Below are 23,565 nucleotides of genomic sequence, written 5' to 3' on the forward strand. Positions count from 1 at the left end.
CTGTTAAACTAGTGTTTCTCAGCCTATGGGTCAGGACTCCAAAGTGAGCCATGAAGCCTCTGAAAGTGGGTCCCAGATCAGCACCGCCAGCGCCAGGGTTTCTGGCGCCAGCAGCCACCCCAACACACGTGCGCGTGCATGCCCCCGGACTGCATGATGACATCACCACGTGATGATGTCATCACACAGCAAAGCCGGGCCCACTGGCTGGTGGGTAGCTGGAGTGGCACGCAGAGGCTGCCCGCGCTCCGCACGCCGCCCCAGCTGCCTGCCGTGCCTGGCCCGCAGCGGCTGCACCTGGCCGGGGGCATGTGGTGGTGGCGGCACAGGTCTGGCCGGCTGCAGCAGCTGTGGGCCAGCCACCAGCACCTCCTCCGGCGCCCCAGCCTCACTGCCTCAATGGTGGCGCCAGCCCTGCAGACCAGCCATCCCTAATGGTGGTTCCTGCACTTTGCACCCTTCTCTTTCTCTTCTTCCTTGCCAGCTTCTCCCGTTCTCATCTTGCCCTCTCCCTTTGCAACAATGAGAGGGGGGAAAGCTGTCTGGCAACTTGCAACTTTACAATAGTAGCTGGGGGAAGGCTGGAGAATAGGCAGGAGGTCTTCAGTGCAAGGAAAACTGAGACGAGGAGAGCAAGAGGTGTGTGCAAGTGCAGGAAGTGGCTTGGTGCTGCTCCTTCAGTAGCCCAACCTCTTCTCCAGCCCCCTGCAGTGCCTCACTGCCCTTACCTGCCGTGAGAGATGTACTGCACTGAGCCACTTGCCACCCACATCTTTGCTGACATCTGCTATCTTCCTGCATCTCCTCAACTTGGCACTCCCCCCAGTGCCTTCTCAATCTCTTGGGCCATCCCTGAGTGGGTCACCATATAAAGTAAATTTGGGCTTGTGGGAGGAGTCACCCTACCAAAAAGATGGGAAACTGCTGTGCTAAGCAAGGACCTCCACATTCACTCTTAACTTTACTCTTAGCAAAATTCAGTGGCATCTCTTGTCCCAGATTATAGCAACATTGTTCAGTGTACAGAGAATCACTTCATTAACCACAGACTCCAAAGAAGAGATTCAGAGCTGGCGAGAACCAGATTATGATACCCATTCAGGACTTTGTTCCCATTCTCAGGATGTATGAACTCTTGTCTAAGAAATCTTTGCTTTCCTTGAAATTCTTTGTCTGTTTGGATCAAGTAAGAATTCCAAATCTGCCATCAGATTTCATTCTGGGTGAAATTCAAGGTCGACTCTAGTCCCAGGTCCAAGCAACAATGCTCACTGCATGCACAGTTTCTTCACCAACCTTGAACCTCACCCAGGGTTATCAACTTCGATGTGGGGCCTGGGATTCTCCCAGAATTACAACTGATCTCCAGGCTCCAGAGATCATTTCTCCTGGAGGAAATTGCCACTTCAGAGGATGGACTCTATGGCATCACATCCCCACTCAGCTCTCTCCTGCCCCCAAACAGAGCCCTCCTTAGGCACTGCCCCCCAACATCCAGGAATTCCCCAAGCCAGAGTTGGCAACCTTAACTCCAACAGGACAGACAGAAGAGGACGCCAAGTACTGAATAACTGGAGAGGGATGCACAAAGCAATCCTGAAAAACTCAACCAGCCTGACCAAACCTTTCACTGGTAAATTTTCTCGGACAGTTTGTCCAACAGGACCCTCTAATTTTGCCTCCAAATTTCACTTCAAGTGCAATGTGATGGCAATGCTAAAAAAATTATTTTTAAAAATGCTGTGTAAAAATGCTTCTACATGATTACTGAGAATGGTGATAATGAGAGAAAGAATATCAGAATTATGGCCAAGTAATATGAAGGCTGTTCACTTTTTTCCTGTCCGGGATCTGGGTCCCAGCCCCCAGACTTGGTAGGAGGGAACAGCAGGTCAGCCGGGCTGACGGGCAAACAGAGGGGGCAGCCAGCAGGTCAACTGGTCAGCCAGCAGACAGCAGGTCAACTGGTCAGCCAGCTGACAGCAGGTCAACTGGTCAGCCAGCTGACAGCAGGTCAACCGGTCTGACTGGCAAGCAGAGGGGGCAGCCGGGGGACAGCAGGTCAACCCCTCCCACGGGCAAATGGAGCCAGAACCTGCCTGTGCCAGGGGCAAGGGGCAAAGGCCCAGGGCCTCAGGAGGCAGGGGGAGACAGAAGGAGGCCAGCGAGTCCCACTCCCCTGGGGAAGGAAAGGGGACTAAGCAAGGCAGAAGGGGGCAAGGGCAGAGGGATTGGGGGCCCAGCAGTCACCCACCCAAAGACCTTACCTGAGGAGAAGCAGCAGCAGCCCCAACAACCCAAAGCCACGCCCCAGCTAGAAAATAGTAGCCTGGCCCAGGAGTTGCCAAAAGCCAAGCCACTCCAGGTGGGGCTATTGGAGGCACTCTGCAGGAAGCCCTGGGCAACCAGCCAAGGAGCCGCAGCTGGACCCACCTTCAGCCATCAGCTCAGCCAGGGAAGCCGGGCTGCTAGCCAGGGGACTGCAGCTGGACAAGCCTTCAGCAATCAGCCAAGGCAGGGAGGCTGGGCAGCCAGGGAACAAGGCACAGCTGGTGCTGGTCAGTGGGGCCAGATCAGCTACCCCAGCTGCAACTGCTTGGTGCAGCCCAAGACCAGGCTGGAAGAGGGGTGGGGCAGTAGAAGGAAGCCCTATAAAAGCTGGCTGGGAAGAGCCCTGTGGTGGTGGGTGTGAGTGAGGAGTGATGATGTGGAGTGAGAGCAGTAAGATGCAGGGGGTGGAGGCTTGGAGGAGAGTTCTGGAAGGAGGAGATGAAGGAGGACGCAGAGGGTAAGCAGGCCAGGTTGAGCAGGCCAGTGAGTGGACTGAGAGGGAGTCTGGGTGAGGTATACCGCCCCTCCTTCCACAGAGCAGGGTCCTGCAGAATCCCTGGCCCCCCTATGACGTCAGGAGCAGATCGCCCAGTGCCATGCCCAGCGGCAGCGGCAGCGGCAGCAAGCCCTGACATTTCCCTCCCAGGAAGACTACTGTAATTCTTCAGTTCATGATAATCCAGCCAGGCAATTTAGCAGTTTCATCTTGCAACTGAGCAGCAGTGATAGGCAATGCAGGCATCTGAGATTTGGGGAGGAAAGGAACAAGGGAGATTACAGGAGCAGGCAAAAATTATTGGTGCTTCTATTGCTGCTGCCATCCATCCAACAGAATTTGCTTTCATGATCTTTTCACCATCGTTTCCATTCAAGACAAAACTAAAGTGTAACACAAATCCAGAAAGAGGTATTATCACTGCTCTACAAATATGCTGGTTATTGCATTTTCATCTCTTAAGACACAGTGAAAATGTGTGTCCAGGACCTTTTAGGGTCAGAAGGAGAAAGGCACTTTACCCCTCCAAAAGGAACAAAATTAATCCATTAATTTTTTTTTTAAAAAAAACATTTGTATGCCATCTTTCTATTCAAATAGGGTCCCACAAAGCAGAGAACATGAAAATGTTAAAAAAATTAAAACGTTTTAAACAATTTAAATGTAAAACAATATTTAAAATAGTATAAAACAATTCAGTAAACACACACACAACACAAAGAATAGGGAGGAGAAACAAGAACAGTTACCAGGGTATGCCAAACAAAACCAAAATTCACCGGTGGAAGACAGCAATAGAGGGGAACAGATGAATCTCCCTGGGGAGGGAGCTCCAAAGCTTGGGTGCCATAATTGAGAAAGCCCTTTCTCAAGTTGCTACCCATCTAGCCTCAGAGCTAAGCTACAAGAGACGAATTACATGAGGACACACATGTGAAGGGAGTCGCGATGTTAGCCAGGAAGCTGAGTTCTAAAAGAGATTGGAAGGCTTTGTCAATTTCCCCTCTCTACAGAGCCAGGGAAGATAGTTCCTCAGAGGGTTTGTAATTTCCTTTTTGCCTCCTAGAAGGGGAGATGAAACTGACAGAGCCTTCAAGAGGCAAAGAGGAAATTAACAAACCCTCTAAGGAGCAATCTTCCCTGGCTCTGTAGAGAGGAGAAATTGACAAAGCCTTCCAATCTCTTTTAAAACTCAGCTTCCCGGCTAACATTGCGACTCCCTTCATGTGCATGTCCTCATGTAATTCGTCTTGTGTAATTCGTCTCTTAGCTCTCAGATGGCAGGAGCACCCAAAGCAGGACCCCCAAAGATGACTGAAGTGAATGGGTAGATGCATATGACAGAAGGTGGTCCTTAAGGTATGCTGGCCCCAAGCTGCATTGGGCTTTAAATGTTGATACCAATACCTTGAATTTCATCAAGAAGCAAACTGAGAGCTGCAGAGATGGAACAAGAATGGAGTGATATGGTCCTATGACTTACTCAGGTCAGCATTCTGTACCAATTGTAGCTTCCAGACAGTCTTCAAGGGCAGTGTCGTGCAGAACACACTGCAGTAATCTAATCTAGATGTTACCAGGGCCTGTACTACAGTAGCGAGATCTTTCCATCCCAGGAAGGCTCACAGCTGGCTCATAGCCAATGCTAGTGAAAGACATCCTCGGCACCTGCTGACACCTGTTTATGCAGGTCCAGCAGCACCCCAAAACTATGAACCTACTCCTCTAGGATGAGTGTAACCTCATCTAGAACAGGAGATAACCCATTTAATCTCTTCTATCTCATATATTACATCAATGTTTTAAACAATCACTTAAACTTTTCTTTCACAGACTGCTATATATAATGTCTATTTCCTCATGAGTTGCTTCCAAATGGAGGCTTTGTTCTGGTTCCATGTCTAAACTGCAGCAAATCTTTTGGAGCAACAACATCATCTCCTTATCCATTTGCTTTCCATGTTTTCCTCCCACTTTGCTGCCATCTTTCCAAGGTAAAATCTTTTTGGGAAAGATCGCAGTCAAAGCATCTTTGCCTGAAGAGAAGGTGTACATTTTTGCATCCCCTGCCCGCATACTCACAGGTTTACCATGACACTGTACTCCCCACTTTCGATGGACTTCATCTGACTCTTGCAGACTCAGTTAAGAGCCTAGGGGGTTATACTGGATCCAGTGCTACTGCTAGAAAAGCAAATAAAGGCAGCTGCAAAAATGCTTTCTATAACCTCACTCTAGCCTGGAAGATGGCCCTCTACTTCAACATGGCCAATCTGGCCACCTAGATCCATGCCATGCTAACATCAAGACTTGACTACTGTAATACACTGCACATAGGTTTCTCCTCTAAGTTAACACACAGACTCCAGTTGGTGCAGAACGCTGCAACTTGGTTATTATCAGGAGCTATTATTATTCCTATCCTGCAGTCACGTCACTGGCTAACTATCAGTTACTGGGCAAAATTCAAGGTACTGACTATCACATACAAAAGTCTTTATAACCTTGGTCTGGAATATCTGTGGGACCGCCTCTCTCCCTGTGTTCCACCACAGCAGTTTCGCTCATCTGAGCAGGGCCTTCTGCAGGTCCTGTCTTGCCTACGGGCAAAATCAATAGCTGTCTGTGCACATGCATCCTCTCTGGTGGCTCCCACCTTACGGAACAACCTACCTAAAAGGTCAGGAAGCTCCCGCTCCTGGCTTTTTGTATATGATGCAAAACTGAATTATTGAAGAGGGCTTTTTCACTCAGACAGGAGGTTGTGCTGTAAAGAAGTGGTCTCATTAGTAGAGGGACAGAGACCAGAGACTCTAATACGATGTACTATTGTGTGCTATAAATAACTATAAATAATGTAAATAAATAAAATAGTGTACCGGCATAAATCCATGCATTGTTTGCACTTGGCTTCCTAGCAACTGTTCACCTCTCATTTCACTTTCTGAGAAGCATCTCTAGGAAACCTTTTAGTCCCATAAAAATCTTTGCTTGCTCCTTTAACATCCTGGTTATTCTTGTATCTCATTCACACCTCCAATAAACCTTAACATAAAGATTTTGTTTTTAGAGCTATATTTGCTTCTGTACTAAGCCACCTTTGCCCCAAAGCTGTATGTTCCAGACCCTTAGTCTAAAATGCTGGAACATGACAGATTCAGGTCACTGAGAACTCCAAAACAGCAAGAGGCCCAACAGTCTTCAAATTGCTCCGAGCTGGGACATAGATTTAACCAGTCTGCAATATGGGAGCCATTTAATTTTTTTTACTGCAGGAGCAGGCTTACTTCAGTCTTGCGTGGTCTATTTAAAAACAAAACAAGACAAAAAACCTAGCATCCCCTGATGTACGATATGTTTTGAATTTACAGAGCAAGAATGCATACCCAGAACCTGTTAAACGTTAAAGCGTGACTAATCTGTGTTAAGAAGACTGTGTACTTTTGCTTAGGAACATAAGAAGCATCTTGATGGATCAGACTGAAGCCTCTGCATGCCTCCCAGCAGGAAGTCCGACAGAAGTTGGTGTGCAGTCCCCCAATGGACCGCAATCTACTTATTTAAGTATTTGTGCCCTGCTTTTATCCCCAGAAGGCTCATAAGCAGCTTAAAACAATGGAAAACCGATATAAACAAACCAGCAAACAGCAAGCAAACAAACAAACATGTCCCCCCACCCCTCTGCCGCCCCAATCCCTGCCTCTTGAGCCAGGCCTGGACTCATTGGCTGGCTGGTTCACACACAAAAGCTGCAAGACGTGGGGTAAAAGCCGCAGGACCGAGAGCACTTTGGCTGCTGTCCTTTGGCTGACGTCTCTGGCCATACCCAAACTTTATAAGGTACCTAAGTGAAAAAGGAAAGGAAAAAATAGTCCTCTCAGCAAAGATGTTCCTCCTGCTCCTGCCTCTTTCTCTGCTTCTTACTTTTGCCCATTTGCTTTTATCTTTGCCCCTCTCCCTCCCAACTACTTTACTACTTTTCTTTCTCTGTTACTAGTTCCAGTGTATGCGGTTGCAAACTGCAGGTTGGGAAATTCCTGGAGGTGGAACCTGGAGAGGGCAGCGTTTGAGGAAAGGAGGGACCTCAGCAGGGTATAATGCCATAGGGTCCTTCCTCCAAATCTGTCATTTTCTCCAGAGGAACTGATCTCTGACGTCTGCAGATCAGTTTTGTTTAATTTGTTTTATTTTATTTACACTGTTTTTATTCCGCCTTTCTCATTGAGACCCCAGGCAGATTACACAGTATAAGTCAATACAATCAATGGCTGGAACATTCAACAAATAATACAATAAGGTATGGGATTCCAGGAGCACTCCAGGCACCACCTGGGGGTTAGCAACTCTATCTTCTCCTTTTTATAAAATGCTCCCCAAAGGCAGAACAATGCTAAATATCCCACCAGAATGGCCACCCTACATTAAAAGCCCCACATTATAAACATTGGCTGATTCCGCACACATTGGATAATGCACTTTCAATGCACTTTATCAATCGTTTGAGGTGGATTTTTTGTTCCGCACACAAAAAAATCCGTTCCAAATGATCTATAAAGAGGATTGGAAGTGCATTATCCAACGTATGCGGAATCACTCATTGTTTCCCCTTGTCTTTGCAGCTAAGTGTAATTCTCTTTCAAGCCTAAAGCTGCCAACCTCCAAGGTAGAGCTTGGATATATCTCCTAGAATTACATCTGACCTCCAGGCCACAGACAGCAGTTCCCCTGGAGAAAATGGCTGCTTTAGAGGATGGACTGTATGGCATTATCTCACTGAAATCGTTCCCTTCCTCAAACTGTCCGCTACCTAGGCTGCATACCTCAATCTCCAGGAATTTCCCAAGTTGGACTTGGCAACCCTATTCAAGCTAAAGAAACACATTTATAATGTCTCTGCACCTCAGTGCTTCACAATAGCCATTAAGGTCCATTATAGCCGTTATCTATTTCTTTTGCGGCGTATCACCTGAAATTTCTTTATTGAGAACAGCACTTGTGCGCTTTGGAGTGCATCGTGCTAGAATGTTTCTTAAACTGTCAGCAGATGGCGCTATTAGTGATCTTAACACTTGTAAAAACACTTGATAAAAAACAGTTAAGATTCACTTCCAGCTTGGTCCTCCACAGTGGGAGGACTCTGGATAGTTGCCTTCCGATGCTCTGTGGTTATGGATCAAAGTGAGCATGATAGCCCCAGAACACTATGCCTGGACTGGGTCATGGCCAAATTCCTGCAAAGAAGGGAGAGGGTAGAGTTGAACCATTCCTTCACTCACACTTTCACTTCAAAACGCTGTGGAGATTACTTTTGGACATGGAGCCCCACCATCAGAATATTAAAATAAAAACAAATTTCAAGGGCAGGAAAAGTCCCGGTAGAGAAAGTGTTGAGCCTCCCCTTCTCTCCACGCACTGCTTTTAAAAAATCTCCCCACCTACTCACATTGTTTTAGAGTAGAGTTGTCAACTCCAGGTTGGGAAATTCCTGGATATTTGGGGTTGCGGCCTGGAGAAGGCATGGGCTGGGGAATGGAGGGAACCCAGAGTGGGGTACATTCTCCAAAGCAGCCCTTCCTCTTATGGAACTCTCTGCCACTGGGATCCAGCAATAGCTCTCATCTCAGATGGGTTTAAAAGTGAACTGCCTAAATACACATCCTTCAACCATGTTCAAAGGGGGCATACCTCTGAATGCCAGCAGGACCATCACTATCTTGAAGCTCATTGGGCAGGAAGGAGTGGTCAAGCCATTCTTTTTATTCATTTCAAGCATTTCTAGACCAACCTTTCTCCCAGAAACCTCAGACCCAAGGTGGATAAGTACATCATAAGAAAAATCAAATAACAGTCATAAACACATCCAGCAATTTTTTTTTTAAAAAAAAACCACTATCCAGGCACTTGCCCTTCAAAGTCAGTGTGTTAAAAACATTCCTCCATACAAGCCAAAGTTAAAAAAATCAGTCTTGTATCTCCTTTGAAACTGCAGGAGGAATGTAGGTAGTGTTGCCAACTCTGGCTTGGGAAATTCCTGGAGATTTGGGGGTGGAATGTGTGGAGGGGGGAATATGGAGTGGGATTGCAACTAAAATCTATAGTGTATGGCTTCTGAATTGGCAGTCGTAGTCTGTACACTCACAGGAGTTAAAGCTTCTAGGAGGCACCACTATGCCAAGCAGAGCTGCTGCAAGGATACCGGGGGAGAGAGTCCTTTCAGGGATGTGACCCCCAACTCATTAATGACTTGGACTTGGACTCAGAAACCAGCAGGTAGCCAACGTAAGGATTATAAAAATGGCATAATGTGATTCCTGTGGCCAGTCCCTGACAACGTGGCCTGCCGCTATTTTGCACTAGTCGCAGTTTCTAAATCATCTTAAAGTCCCACATAAAGCACATGACATTAGTGATTTTCAAGGAAGTCAGTGAACTCCAGAGACATCAAGCAATGTGCTGAATGTAGAGGGGGAAATTTATGGCCCAGCAATAACTCAGACTTCCACCTGCCAACTATCAAAGTAGGATAGCCAACCTCCAGGTATCATCATCATCATCATCATCATCATCATCATCATCATTCTGGGACCACCCAGAATTACAGCTGATATCCAGAAGACAGAAATCCATTCTCCTAGAGCAAATGGCCGCTTCGGAAGGTGGATTCTATGGCATTATAATCCAATGAGGTCCCTCCCCTCTCCAAACCTCGCCTCCCCATGCTCCACTCCCTAATCTCAGGAATTTCTTAATGCAGAGTTGGCAACTCTGTAACCAACAAATGCTTTCACTAGCCAACAAGTACCTTATTGAATTGAAAGGAAAACTAGGATTTTTTCCACACATGCCATCAAGAAGAAGAGGGACCCACCTTATTAAATTCATATACAAGTCAGTTATGTACAATAATGTTTTAAACATTTTTGTATAACTTCTTTTTCAGGGGGACTGTCTTACAGTCAGGTTTATCTTCCTTTTGGGTATTTACAGATATTCATTAGTTTGCAAAATGGACTGTGCCTCAGTTCAATGCAATATATTCCAAATGTGTACAGGAGAAAAGAAAACAAGATTTATAAAAAAAAATTAAATTATTCTTCTAAAATTATAACAAGCAGGCCTTGGGCCGAGTCTGAAAACAGATCCCTCTTTTTAGCTGTTCTCTTAGGCACATCTCACAGCCGTGCTGGCCTCTGTTACCTTTAATTCCCGTACACAAGAGACTGTTGTCCTAAATCAAAGAAAGCAAGATTAGCACCTTGATCATGATCATGTTGAGCAGGACCAAGATTTTGGAAGATAACGGTGCCATCTGGTGGTATATGACATAAAACGTGATCTACCATGTACAAATTTTAAAAAAGTGAATCTCCCACAAACAAGTCCAGCTCTTGACTTTAATTCAGAACACATTAAAATCACTAGTCATAATAAAAGACGTTAAGTGAATTTACAATATGGATAAGCTACAAGAGACTCCATGGGACTAATCTGGCCCTGTAAAGACCACCTTTTGCCCTCACCTACCATCTACCAGCTCAAAAGAAAGAGAGCTCTGTAAAGAGAATGGGCAGCCATAACAAAAGGACTGGGTGGCAGGAGGAACAAGGGGAAATATCCAGCTAGGGCAAGGATCCCCAACTTAGCTGAACCAGGGAGTACTTCGTAAATTTCATAAAAGGTAGTGGGCACTGAAACAAAATGGCCGCTATGATGTTGGGTACAAACACAAAATGGCTGCCCTAGAGACTGGGCATGCCCAACCAGAAAACATTATGTGGTTCCATAAGATATTAAATGGTTCCAAGCCAAGCATCCTTGTATGATGGAAGTAGCTGTTTCTAAATGGATGCTTCACACACAAACGAAGGTTCTTCTGGGCTCTTCTCGACTACCTCCTACTCCAATGAAGCAGAAGAAAACCAAGAGTGGATTTTTGTTTTGGGATCATTAGGAAGCGGGCACCAGGAAACACTTTGGTGGGCACCACAATACCCATGGACTCCACAGTGGCGATCAGTGAGCTGGGCATGTTGTGATTTGGTTTTCAGCAGCAACAGTGCTTTTTAGCAAAATCTTGATACTAGATTAATTGAGTTCCACCAGCTTTTCAAGACTTTTGAATTACCATGTTTCAATAGCATACCAACAACTTTCAGTCTGTAGCTGACATTCCAGTCATCAAGGACACAGGAACTTGCTAGGCCTTGGGTTGCCAACAGATGGGGCCAGAAGTTCTTCTGGAATTAACACTGAACTTCCATCCACAAGATCAGTTCCCCTGGAGGAAATGACCACTTTGGAATGTGGACTCTATGAGCAGAACCACAAGTGACAAAAGGCACAGATTGGACACTTGTCTGCTTCCCTCAAGTTTTGATGGGAAATGTAGGCATCCTGGTCTCGCAGCTTCGCTCTCTGACTGCTGTCCAATGGACTTTTCAACTGTCACTTGTCCAACATTCCGCCAAGCTGCCTACATTTCCCATCAAAACTTGAGGGAAGCTGACAAGTCCAATCTGTGCCTTTTGTCACTTGTGGTTCTGCTCTATGTCATCGTATCCCTGCTGAGCTCCCTCCCCAGGCACCATCCCCAAACCTCCAGGAATTCCTCAATCCAGAGTCGGCAACCTTAGTAGGCCTCAAGGCAAAACTGGAAGCAAGTCCATGACTTTTTAAAAATTTCTTGGTACAATCAAAGTTTTGCCCCAGATCATCCAGATAGGGATTTCTTGAGATCAATAAATGGCCTTTCTCCTACCACTCTGCAGAGCAAAGTTTGATGCATTCCTCCCCCCTTAGGAGACTTCATCCATCTTCATGGACTCTTCTGCCAGCAGACTTCCTCATAGGTTGGAGGAAAGCCCCTTAGACTGAAAGAAGGGGTTTCAAGTTCTGCCTAGCACAGTGGTAGGATATAAAACAAACAGTTCTTAGTTAAGCACGCAAGCAGACGGGTTAGTGCTGTTCCCACAACAGGATCTGGCCAACTTCTATGGGAGCAAAATATTTTTCCTATAATATAATGTTTAGATACAAGGATATATTATTATTTAATGCAGTGGCTTTACAAAACAAAAAAGTTCTGTTTTCATAAGGGCCTTAGAAATGCCCAAACCCATACTCCTGCTTCAGTTTGATATTATACAGCACTTTGACACTCCCTCAAACTGCTCAGTCCTTATTAATTATTATTACAGGAAAAGTCAACATCCTTCACAGAATTAACATCCAGTGGTTCCTTAGTATCCGATACAATGACAATTCATCCAACTATTAACATAAACAAGAAAGATATCTTTCAATCGCTCATGGGGACAGAATGGGAAGGGTACTTCCACACCACCCAACCTAAAATCTGAAAGCTGGTAAATAAACAGCCCAAAAGTTTAAAAGGGGGACATTTGTACCTTAGTTTCTCAGACTAGCCTGATCTTGTCGGAAGCTAAGCAGGGTCAGTACAAAAGAAACCAGGAATGTGTAGATATGCATGTAGAATGCAAACTTTCATTTACCGGTACACATGTCTGAAAGTAACAACGTACGAAGTCTCAGACACCTCTAGAGGACATGACCTCCACTCCACCCCCATTCTGAGATATATCACTGCCAAGTCAGGACAATATTGTGTGAATATATCCTTTGTTCATGTTCACTAGTTATTTCATATCAAGACTGACTGCACAAAAGTGGAAATCTGTGGGTCAGCTGCACACCTGAAAACAAACCCAACACCTGTTACTTCTGCAGAGTTTCAGAGTTCATAGCTGTCGCTGCCAAAAATGTTCACAAAATAGGGCAGAGTATTTATCCCCTGGGACTTTTCACTACAGCAGAGTAGAAAACCATCCATTTCAGACTGCACAGATGTGGGAAGAGCCTAGGGTAAAGAATCCATTATATCTAGGCCAAAGCAGAACTGCAGGTCATCTCAAGCATAAATTGGAATCTGTCAGTGTTTCTGGGTCAGCGGGAGGAAAAGCCGTATCTCCTTCAATCGGGATATACCCTTAAGCTCAAAAAGGCACTGGCATGTTGCGGCCAATAGCGGCAGGACAACCAACGATATCACACCGAGAACATGTATCACAAAAAAGGAAGGAGACATACCTCAGTCATTTTGTCTTTTAAAAGTTAGCTCTACAACCCTGAGAGTGGACTGCGCAAAGGGCATACATTGCTCGCCCATGGGGGTCTCCGAACATAGTGACATGCATGACGTTCCTCAGGAAGTGAGGCCAAGGGGCCTTCCAAAAGGCTGTGCTAAGAGATCAGAGACAAATGGTTGCTGAGGTACTCTCCCCACAACCGTTTGGAAATCTACCAAAAGGGTGTGTCTATGTGTCTGCATGTGTGTGTATTAGGAGGGTGGGGGATAGGCAGGGAAACTTCACGATCAAACTTGCCAGGCTGAAGGGAAGCCAAAAAAACAAGGTTAGAAAACACCTCAAGTTTACCAAGGTGTGAATAAATTTCCAGCCCATTTAGGACTTTAATACTTTAAAACGCGCACACACCACCACCCCAACCCTCCATCCCATCTGCCTTTGAGCACACTGAATTTTACGTGGATGGAAGATCTGAATCACTATACAGAACTGTAGAGCAGTCACGTACAAAGAAAAAAAACAGAATTCTTCTTCTTGAAATCTAGCGGCATGTAACCCAGCTCATAACAAAGACAGGACAGGAAACAAGTCAGAATATTTTAGGTTTTGCTTTGTTTTAAAGGGATTAGGGAGAAGAAGGGAAAGAGGAGGGAGAGAGAGAGGGAGAGAGAGAGAATAACAGAAACGATACATTTCGCTGAAAGAAAAAACAGACTAGGACATTCAGCGCAGCCAGGAACCTGTGCGACACGGAAATGGGGCTTCTCCTTCAGTCTACTTAAAAAATGTGACAAATTCCATACTCAAAGCATCACGCTTCTTTTCCGAAAAACTAGACAAAACTCCTCATAGCTCTCGGAATGCAAGCTGGAGGGTACTTTAAAAAAAACGTAGTTTATTCCACCAACCTGTTTTTTCCTGGGGACAGAAAGTATAAAAGAGGAATACCAAGGCAAAAGCCAGCAGGCAGTCTTTGTCAAAATAGGAAACTATCCTCTCTCTGGAAGCCTAGGTAGCTACTAGCATAGGTGGAGTTGCCAACTCTGGGTTGGGAAATTCCTGGAAATTTGGAGATGGATCCTGGGAGGGTGGGGTTTGAGGAGGGACCTCGGGTGGGGGTGGGGGGTTAATGCCACAGAGTCCACTCTCCAAAACAGCCTTTTCTGCTTTGACAGATCTTTGGCTCTGGAGATCAGTTGTAATTTGGGGAGATCTCCAAGCCACACTCAATAGTTGGCAGCTCTAAGCATAGGAGTCATCAATTGGTGGGTCATAAATTAAATCTGTCCCTTTGAGAGATGCTATCTGCTCTGCCATACCAATCCCCTAGGCCATGCTCCCTCTTCAACAGCTATGTAATCAAAATTAGTTGCTGACCATGGTGGTATGGAGAAGCACAGACCGGCCCCTGATGCCCCCGCAATCCAGATTTTATGGCTACTATCTGGACTCAAAGTCAATCTTCCTTGTGCCATCTAAACAGCTGTGTGCCCCAACCACACACATGTGGGTGGCACTAGGGGAGCAGAACAATGTGGCAACCCCTTATTTCCTACAGGCCTTTCCCTGTATTCTCTCAAGGCTCCTTGCTTTGTATTTATTTACCCTATGACGTTGTTTATGGAAATGTCCTTGACACTGTATGGAAATGCCTGCCCTTGTCCTTGCTACTGATTGTACTAATCTCATACTATGTAATCCGCCTTGAGTCTCAGTGAGAAAGGTGGAGTAGAAATGACATAATAAACAAACAAACAAATAAACAAACAAATAAATAAATCTGCCTGCTCTCGGCCTGGAAGGAGAACAAGTCCTGCCGGGGGGGGGGGCGGGGGGAGTCTGATTTTGTTTGACCTAGACTTCCTTTAGGGAAGCAAAATGTTTCTTTGCTTACTTCACATGAACCAAGGCAAAGGGAGTTAGATACCTGCATAAAGATCACTCTGGACGAGCAAGCGCCTTACTTACGTGCTGTTTGCAAACACATGAGTACATGAAGATGTGTCCCTTGAGCAGGGTCGTATGAAGGCTTTTCTCAAATACTTCTCTTTTTGATGGCAAAGATGTCTTGGAGAGGAGGTGGAGAGGCAGTTTTCACAGGAACAGGGATGTGCGCTTTTTACTGGCTGTCCAGACAGGCCATGTCTAGATGCTCCCTCTTTCTATCTAACCTAACAGATGAATAGTGGGGTAGCTCCACTCAGGTAAGGTGTGGGGAAAGTTACCAGGATCTGGGGGGGGGGGGGGTGGACTCCTCTACCAAGAGATTATTAGTGGATCACTAATGATTTTCTGGAGTGGGAGCAATATGAAGTAACATTTTACCATTTTTGGTGGACTTGTCCTAAAGCAAAAAATATTTGGTCACAAATTCATATGATAATCCAGAAAACTGTGAAGATCAATTCACAACTTAAACCAGAAGCCATTTTGTTGGGACTAATGGGCAAACAGTTGAAAAATAAACATGGTATCCTATTTCTATATATGACAATGGTGGCTAGGCTTTTATATGCGCAAAAATGGAAAAGTACAGTATTATCTTCAGCGGATGATTGGATTGTGAAAATGATGGAGTTAGCAGAGATGGCTAAACGTACAGCTCTGATCAGAGATAAAACAATGTCTACCTTTATGGTTAATTGGAAACCCCTTACTGACTTTGTGTGAGATGAGAAAAATGAATTGATGATTTGTGGATTTGATTTCTAAGAAGATAAATTTGGGGAAAATAAATAGAAAGGGGCAGTATTGAAAAGGTAAATTTTAGAGGTATTAAAACTACAAGTATAACGTTTGTAAAGATATGATAGGTGTTGTAGAGAAAAATGGGAAATGAAATATGTATTATTTTTCTTTGTTTTTTTCTTCAATTTTCATTCTTCTCTTTTCTTTACTTTCTCTTTTCTCTGCCCTTTTTATTGGGCCTTTAATCTTATTAATAAAATAAAAAAATATTCTCAAACAAAGATTTTTTGGAGTGGGGAAGAAAACATCAGAAGGTGTCTTATATTCTAATAGCTAAGTGGCCTTGATCTGAGGATACTTATATCTGAAGACTGGAGTTTTGAATGGACAGGACAGATCTTTCTACAGACCTCTAAAATGCCCCAGGTTTACAAAAAAGTCTTAGAGTGGAACTACAAGTGACAAAAGGCACAGATTGGACACTTGTCAGCTTCCCTCAAGTTTTGGTGGGAAATGTAGGCATCCTGGTCTCGCAGCTTCGCTCTCTGACTGCTGTCCAATGGACTTTTCAACTGTCACTTGTCCAACATTCCGCCAAGCGGCCTACATTTCCCATCAAAACTTGAGGGAAGCTGACAAGTGTCCAATCTGTGCCTTTTGTCACTTGTGGTTCCGCTCTTTGATCTTAACAAAAAATGCATTGGGTGGTTAAAAGATGCCAAAATGATAAAAGGGGTGTCTATAGCTTTAACCAGATACTCTCAGTGGCTGCTGCTAGGCAACAATAACAGTTTAGTCAGTATATATGAAGCCATGTATATTATTATTTTGTCTTACAGCACAAGACAGAGGTTCCAAACATAAATCAAAAATAAGAGGAGAAAGAGAACTACCTTGTCATTTATAAAGTGTTAGGATTGCATGTCTGGGATTAAGAGCTAATGTTCTCCCAACCCTCTCCCAGGGTCTCCAAAGCCAGAAGTTAGGGCAGAGGGCTTGAGATGTTGCAGACAGAAAGCACTTTTCTGACAGGAGGCATTTATATCAGGATCTGTCTATCGAGAGGCATGATAATACTGCTAGCCAGTCACAAAGGTCAAAGTTGCAAACCCTGACTCTCGTCTGCACATAAAGCACAAAACTTCAAGTATTTATTTATTTATTTATTTGCATTTGTGCCCTGCTCTCCCCTGGGTACAAGTTGTGGCTAACGCCCCAGACTAAGGGTCCAATTAGATGCAGCAAGGGTAGGGTGGCAACTGGTTGGAGACTCAACTTGGATGTGTGTGTGTGTGTCACCAGCAGTATAGTGACATCACTTTTAGAGCACCCCAGAAGTGACATCATTGTGTAGGGGCAACACTCTATCATTCACTGCAAAGTCTATGGTATAGAGTTTGGGGCTAATGCTATAGTATTGCCTGATGCAATGACATCACTTCTGGATCACACTGGAAGGGACTTCAAGACATCAGTGCAACACTGATCATCCCCCCTTCCCCCGGCACCCAGCTGAGCAGTGGCAGGTAGAGAACCAGCAGGGTGCCTCCCTAGCAGACAGCCATGTGTATTTTTTCATGCCTCTGTCTTATTCAAATATGAAGGGTGGCTGGATCGATCACACACACAGCCTTAACAAGGAGCACATGGATGAAGCTGGCTAAATCCTCTCCTCCTCTTTTCTTCCCAGCCCAGTTCACTTCCAGTCTTGGACCTAGGCAGAAATTAAAGGGCTTCATATGAAGCACAGCACAGTAAAGCTGGGGAAGGGGAGGCATGAGCTTCCCCTCACCGGCAAGCTCCTTTTAATACATAATATAGACCACACACCCTCTGTTTTATAATTAAACAAGGCTGGCATGATTAAGTACATATAGAGGCCCCATCGTGTCTAGTTTGGCCTTCAGAGCCAACCTCAGCCCAGGAAATTCATCATGTCCCGGATTTTTTTTGACAATTAAATGAAGCGGGGAGCTGAGGTGAGGTTCTCTTTCACATGAAGGAGGTAACCCAAAATAGTAAACAAAGGAGAGATGTATTGAGAGTATAAATGCCACAAATCGCTTTATATTTAAGCATGCAAATATATTATTAGATATATTTTCTCCCCACTGGGGACCCAAAGCAGCTTACAACACTGTTGTCCCCTCTTTATAACCATCCCCTCATGAGGTAGGTTAGTGACAGGCCCAAGGTCACGCAGCAAACCTCTATGTCAGAGTGGGGGATTTGAACCTGGGGCTCCCAGATCCTAGGCCAACATTCTAACTGCTAAACCATTCTGGTTCTCAAACATATTCTCCCAACTCTATAAATAGTAATCACTGTTTCTAATTCATGTTTCTCTCAAAATGTGTTTAAGAAGTCATTTGGAAACAAAGCTCCCGAGTTTTTCATTTTTTACAAAAAAAATTTCAAGTAAAGATTATGTACTCTTTCTTTCCTGTCCGCCAGTAACTGGAGGCTGTTAATATCCATTCCTATTCCACAAGCTAACGGGAGTTTCTTGCAGTAACATTCCATGTGGCACTGTTCTCAACATGGTTTTGCTATTGATGCTGCAGCAGTGCCAGAAACAAGGGGCCATCTGCCATGTACTATAGCAAAAGGTCGTACCAGAAGTATTTACTAGATGGTGTTGACTCTGCAAGTTGAAAACTAGAAACCTAATAATATTTTTAAAAATTACTCTGGAATTATAATTTTGGGAACTGTTCTTTAAAGGGTTACCAAGTCCACGCCCTATACAGACCTCTTAATGGACATCTAATCCTGCCAATTCCACTTCTAATACTCCTCTCTATAACACTTTGTTCAATAGCAGAAGACATTCAGTTTTGCAAGTAGCAAAATAAACTGCAGGGGAGTGCATCTGGGCATGTGCAGAGGGCTTCAATCTTATCACAGAAACACAATGCATCTTGGGTAGGAGGGCAGGACTTCCTGCCAAAGACAATGTGAATTTCCAGCTTAAACCACTTTATGTCTTAACTAGGATTCAAAATAAAATCCATTCCCAGAAAATGACCACTTTTTAAAAAACCTAAAACTTTGATTTGGGAACTGTTTTGAAGCATGCTTTCAATGAAAGGCTTATTGACAAATTGGGGACCTTGTAAAAAATTGAACGTTGCTTCCAGATATTAACTCAGATTTTTTTTATAAAGTTAGGAGGATATTCATTCATCAATACATGCTTATATTCTTTGCTGTTACTTTCAAGGGGCAAATGAAAAAGGGCTCTGTTCATGTACCTATTGGCTCCCATTCAAAGACAAAAAAGGAGCGGGGCAAGCAACGGGGACCTGGTTCGGCCAGTCACTGTCCTGCCCTGTGAGATCTTGCGCATCCACTCAGTGTCATGTTGGATTCTGACAGTCACTTGTTGGGATGCCAAACTTGGCTCTGAGAGACCCAGGTTCAAATCCCCCACTCTGTCATCTTGCGGGATGAACTTGAGCCCATCACATTCTCTCAACCTAACCTACTTCATAGCGTTATTGTAAGGATGTACAATGGAGGAGGGAAGAAGGATGAGTGATTCTGCACACGTTGGATAATGCACTTCCAATCCTCTTTATAGATCATTTGGAACGGATTTTTTGGTGTGCGGAACAAATAATCCACCTCAAAGGATTGATAAAGTGCATTGAAAGTGCATTATCCAATGTGTGCAGAATCATTAGAAGTATACAATTCTGTGCTCCTTGAACGAAGAGCAAGATTTTTAAAAAGTACTAAATAACTAAAACAGCAAAAAAAAAAGAATGTCTAAGGGAATGATCTGTGATTTAGGAACTTCTTACCACAAACTCATGGCCTTAGCCAAGCCATTCTGTCTCCACCCCCCCCCCCGCAATATGGGGAAAATATCAGCCTACCTTACAGGGCTGTTGTAAGCTTTAGTGAGATAAACTTTTGCAAATCCCTTTGAATACTGGAAGGATTATATAAATGCTACGTATTATTTTATCACATATACATTGTGCTTTTGCCTTTGGCTAGGAAGCTCAAAGAGGATCACACACTAAAAACTACATACACAACATAACCAAAATTAACCACAGGTGAATTAACTTGAAAAGGATCTCTAAGTATTGGATCTGATCTTAGGTTGTCAGGAGAAAGGAGGGCTTATAAACATTTTTAATAAAAAAAACCTTTAAAACAAATAAATCTCCCTTTCAATCTAATTTATCAGCCAGTATTCAGTTCTTAAAAGCTACCTTCTGTTCACTCTCTTTGTAAAAATAGGAAGAGCTGAGTTCTGGCAAACTTCCAGAATTCTAGACTGTGGTACTATGACTGAAAATGCTTTGCTCCGTAACTACATTAGCTATGGAATTTGGAGCAGGGCATCACTACTCAAGATTAGGACATGAAGGGAGGCTTGCGGGAGAATTATCATTAAGAAGTTAATCTTACACAAATATCATCAGAGCAAAAAAAGCTAACAATACAACTGAAAAATACAGAAATTCATAAAGATTCTTTGCCTTTCTTCTAAGAGCTGCTCTATGGCAGACTTGTGTGACACTTGAACTTTGCAACTTGGCCACACGAACCAACAAGAATAAGCTGAGAACATGGACATTCAAAGATCTAGTAACACAAGATTGGCTCCATGACTGCATGTTATCCACAACAGAAGGAAGTACACCAGTTTTTCTGACGGTGCATCTTGTTAAAGCTGAGAGTTAAAATAGGCATACAATACCCTCTTCAAACTGAGATGATATTAAGCACAGTTAAACCACAGCTCTATTCAGTGCCAGGATTCAAGCCCAGAATACATGACATTTTCAAAACGGCCTCTGGCCATGGGCAGAAAGCCTTTCCCCTCACCAATAAAAATCCACTCCGCACTGAGACTTCCAAGAAAAACTGAGCTCTTTTTAGAGAGGAGGAACTTCTCGTTTCCCAAACTCAACACCAGTTTTAAACTGCCCTTTTTTCCTATGCAAATGGCACAGACGGGATGACAGATTCGTTCCAAACCAAGATGAAAAGGTGTGGCATTGCAGCCGTGCAGTCTGCCTCTTAAACAAAAAAAATCTTTCCCTGTTGTGCTGTAACCCCACAGATATGGCAGGATTCCAAGTTGCCAAGTTATGTGACGGGACAACCTTTAATACACAGAACCCACAGCTCCGTATCAATCTGACAAGTCCATAAATCTAAAGCCCCTTTCATATGCACACAGAACACCCACCCAAGAACTCCAGAGCCACATGAAACAGAGATAGTTTCAGGAGGGTAGCTGTGTTGGTCTGCAAGCAAAGAGCAAGATCTGGGTCCCGTAGCACCTTAAAGACCAACTTTAAGGTGCTACAGGACCAACTTTAAGGTGCTGCAGGACCAACTTTAAGGTGCTGCAGGACCAACTTTAAGGTGCTGCAGGACCCAGATCTTGCTCATAACGCAGAGAATGTTCCCATACCATCCAATTAAGTCTGTCCCAGCTCCATGAAGGTCCACTGAACAGCTATCCTATGTGAAAACTCAACTGTGCCCCACCTACACAGCTAATACCCCTTTCACAAGTTTTTAAAACTCACATGCCTGCTGTCACACGGTCCCAAAGAGACAAAACTACACTTGTTCTCCTTCTGGCTAAACAATAGCAGAGTATCTAATTCTATCCCCCGCCCAGAAATCGGCATCATTTACACCTCAGTATCCAAATGCTTGCAAGATGCGGCAGGCACAGAGAAGACTTTGGGGCACAATTTGGTGTCACGTTCTCCTGCCAAAGATCCAGGCGCATGCATGTGGTTTGGGCAAGGCATTTTCCCCTTGGATCCATCCCCCTCCCCATACCACTTAGTGGATTAAAACAAAAAGCACTGATTTCTTTTTAAACTGAAGCTATTGGGGGGGGGGATTTCTGGAATTTGCTGGCTTTATTTTGAAAGTTGCTCCTAGCAAAGCTACTTGTCCCAAGCAAAAGCTGTCCAAGCCACTTATTATTAATTATTAGCATTAAATTGTTTATTCAGACTGCGGATGGGAGAGTTCAGCTTGTCAGAGTCGGACGACCAACTTCCCTCTTTCTCTCTTCCTTGCAATAAAAGTGTGGAATAAAGTCAGTTGCGGGGATACAGGTAAAAATTTCTCCTCTGGAAACAGGGCAGCAGCTCCTTTCCCTCAGAACTCAATATCCATCTGCTGAAGCTTGAGACTCCCCTTGGACCTTCAACTTTCCCATTCTCCCCCACCCTTTACAAACAAGCTGCCCCCTTTTTTCTCCCTTAGCTAACAGATACATGTGCCCTAAATATAGGAAATTAGCTCAGCGCCGGAGCCAAACAGAGCCAAACTGAGGGGCGGGGGGGGGGCAAGACTTTCAAAAATACTTTTGGGGTATTTTTTTAACCCAAATAAGTAGCTCGTATTTCCAAGGGAGGGAGCAGGTAGGTGTGGAATTTTCTGGGCAATCAATGAGGGACTGAGATGGGGGGACAAGTAGGCAAGGTGGGGATACCTGGAGAACACCCCCCAAGCCCCCCACATTTCAAGCCTTGAATTTGGCAGGCGGGCAGAAGAGAAGCACCTTACCTTGGAGAAGGGCTTGGAGAGGGCTTCTTTGCCCCACGCTCTCCGGGCTTGCAGGGGAGCCAGGCGGGCACTTGTTGTTGCTCCTTAGCATAGCCTCTAGTCCACGGGAACCGCAGCGCCCTGCTGCTGCCAGGGGCACCTTCGCAAAAACCGAGAGAAGGAGAGGAGAGAGGGAGGGGGGAGAAGCGGGGGGGACTCGGGGCGAGGACAGGGCAGAGCCAGGCGAGGCTGCGAATGAGCGCGCAAGGCAGGAGCCAGCAGATTTTCACAAGCGGGTTCTTTTCTGCTTTTATTTTTTTGGACGGGCGAATTCAGCTCAGGAGGCCAGGGTTGGCTGCTTGAAATTTTTTTCCCCTTCTCTTTCTCCCCCCACCTTTTTTCTCTCTCTTTCTCTTGAGCGCCTTCCAGCTTCTGAATTGTTTTTCCTTTACAGAGGCGCAGGAGGGAGCGTGTTGTTGAAGTTTTTAAAAATTACAATAATAATACCTCCCCCCTTTAGGGCATGTGTGTGTAAGGGGTTGCTTAGGACTCAGGGAAAGCAACGCGGCTTCGGAGTGTTTTTCCTTTCCTCTAAATTCCCCCCCCCCAAAGCAATACACTATTTCAACCCCACTATTTCAAAGGGAGGGCCTTATTGGTACCCAAGCCACCCACCCACACACAAAAGGCTCCCCTAGAGAAGAAAATGCACCCAAGGGACCACTTGGTCTCACATCAGCAAACTGATGCAACTGTATCCACACATGATGGGATACTGTGCTAAAGCCATAGTTGGTAACTGGATTTTCCTATGCGGGTGTGTCAATCCCTTTGCCAATGAGTGCTACAGTTCACAATAGCCAATGATACATGGTGCAATGTTACTCACCTCAGTGGCACCCAGATAATTATTTTACCTTTGGATGAGCTAAAGGAGGCTAAGGCTTTGGCAGCTATACCAGCAATCCCCAGTGTGTCATCCATAGGTGCTGTGGTAACTGCCAATGTGTTTCCTGGTACCCACCTGTTTCTTTCCCAGTCCTGGCTTTCCTCCACCTCATTGGAGTTGGAGGTGTGTCAGAAGACCCCAAGAGGCATCACCTTTGTGCCTATTTGGAAACTGCTTCTTCAATTATAAAGAAGAAGAATGGCTGCCCAGGAGAAGTGGTATCAATCGCAACATGGCTGCCACGGGAAGGCAATCAAAAAGTGTTGGGAATTTCCATTTGCCTTGGAAATTCCCAACACTTTCTGATTGCCCTCCCATGGCAGCCATGTTGTGACTGGTCCCACTTCTCTTGGGCAGCCATTTTGTTATGGCATCCAGTACGTATTCTCTGAATTCCAGAATTGTCCTCAGGTTGAACAAGGTCTACGCTATATATATATATATATATATATATATAT

At 44.8% G+C, this 23,565-nt stretch overlaps 1 protein-coding gene across 1 annotated transcript in view; it reads right to left on the minus strand.

Annotated features, from left to right (window-relative positions):
• Positions 1–22,387, minus strand: part of COL8A2 (collagen type VIII alpha 2 chain) — a 197,070-nt gene extending 174,683 nt beyond the window's left edge. The window contains exon 1 of the mRNA XM_054999578.1: positions 22,180–22,387. The gene's annotated coding sequence lies outside the window, so the exon portion shown is untranslated. The remainder of the gene's footprint in view (positions 1–22,179) is intronic.
• Positions 22,388–23,565: the final 1,178 nt, after the last annotated feature.

Source organism: Eublepharis macularius, chromosome 15, assembly GCF_028583425.1.
Source record: "Eublepharis macularius isolate TG4126 chromosome 15, MPM_Emac_v1.0, whole genome shotgun sequence".
Lineage (NCBI taxonomy): Eukaryota > Metazoa > Chordata > Lepidosauria > Squamata > Eublepharidae > Eublepharis > Eublepharis macularius.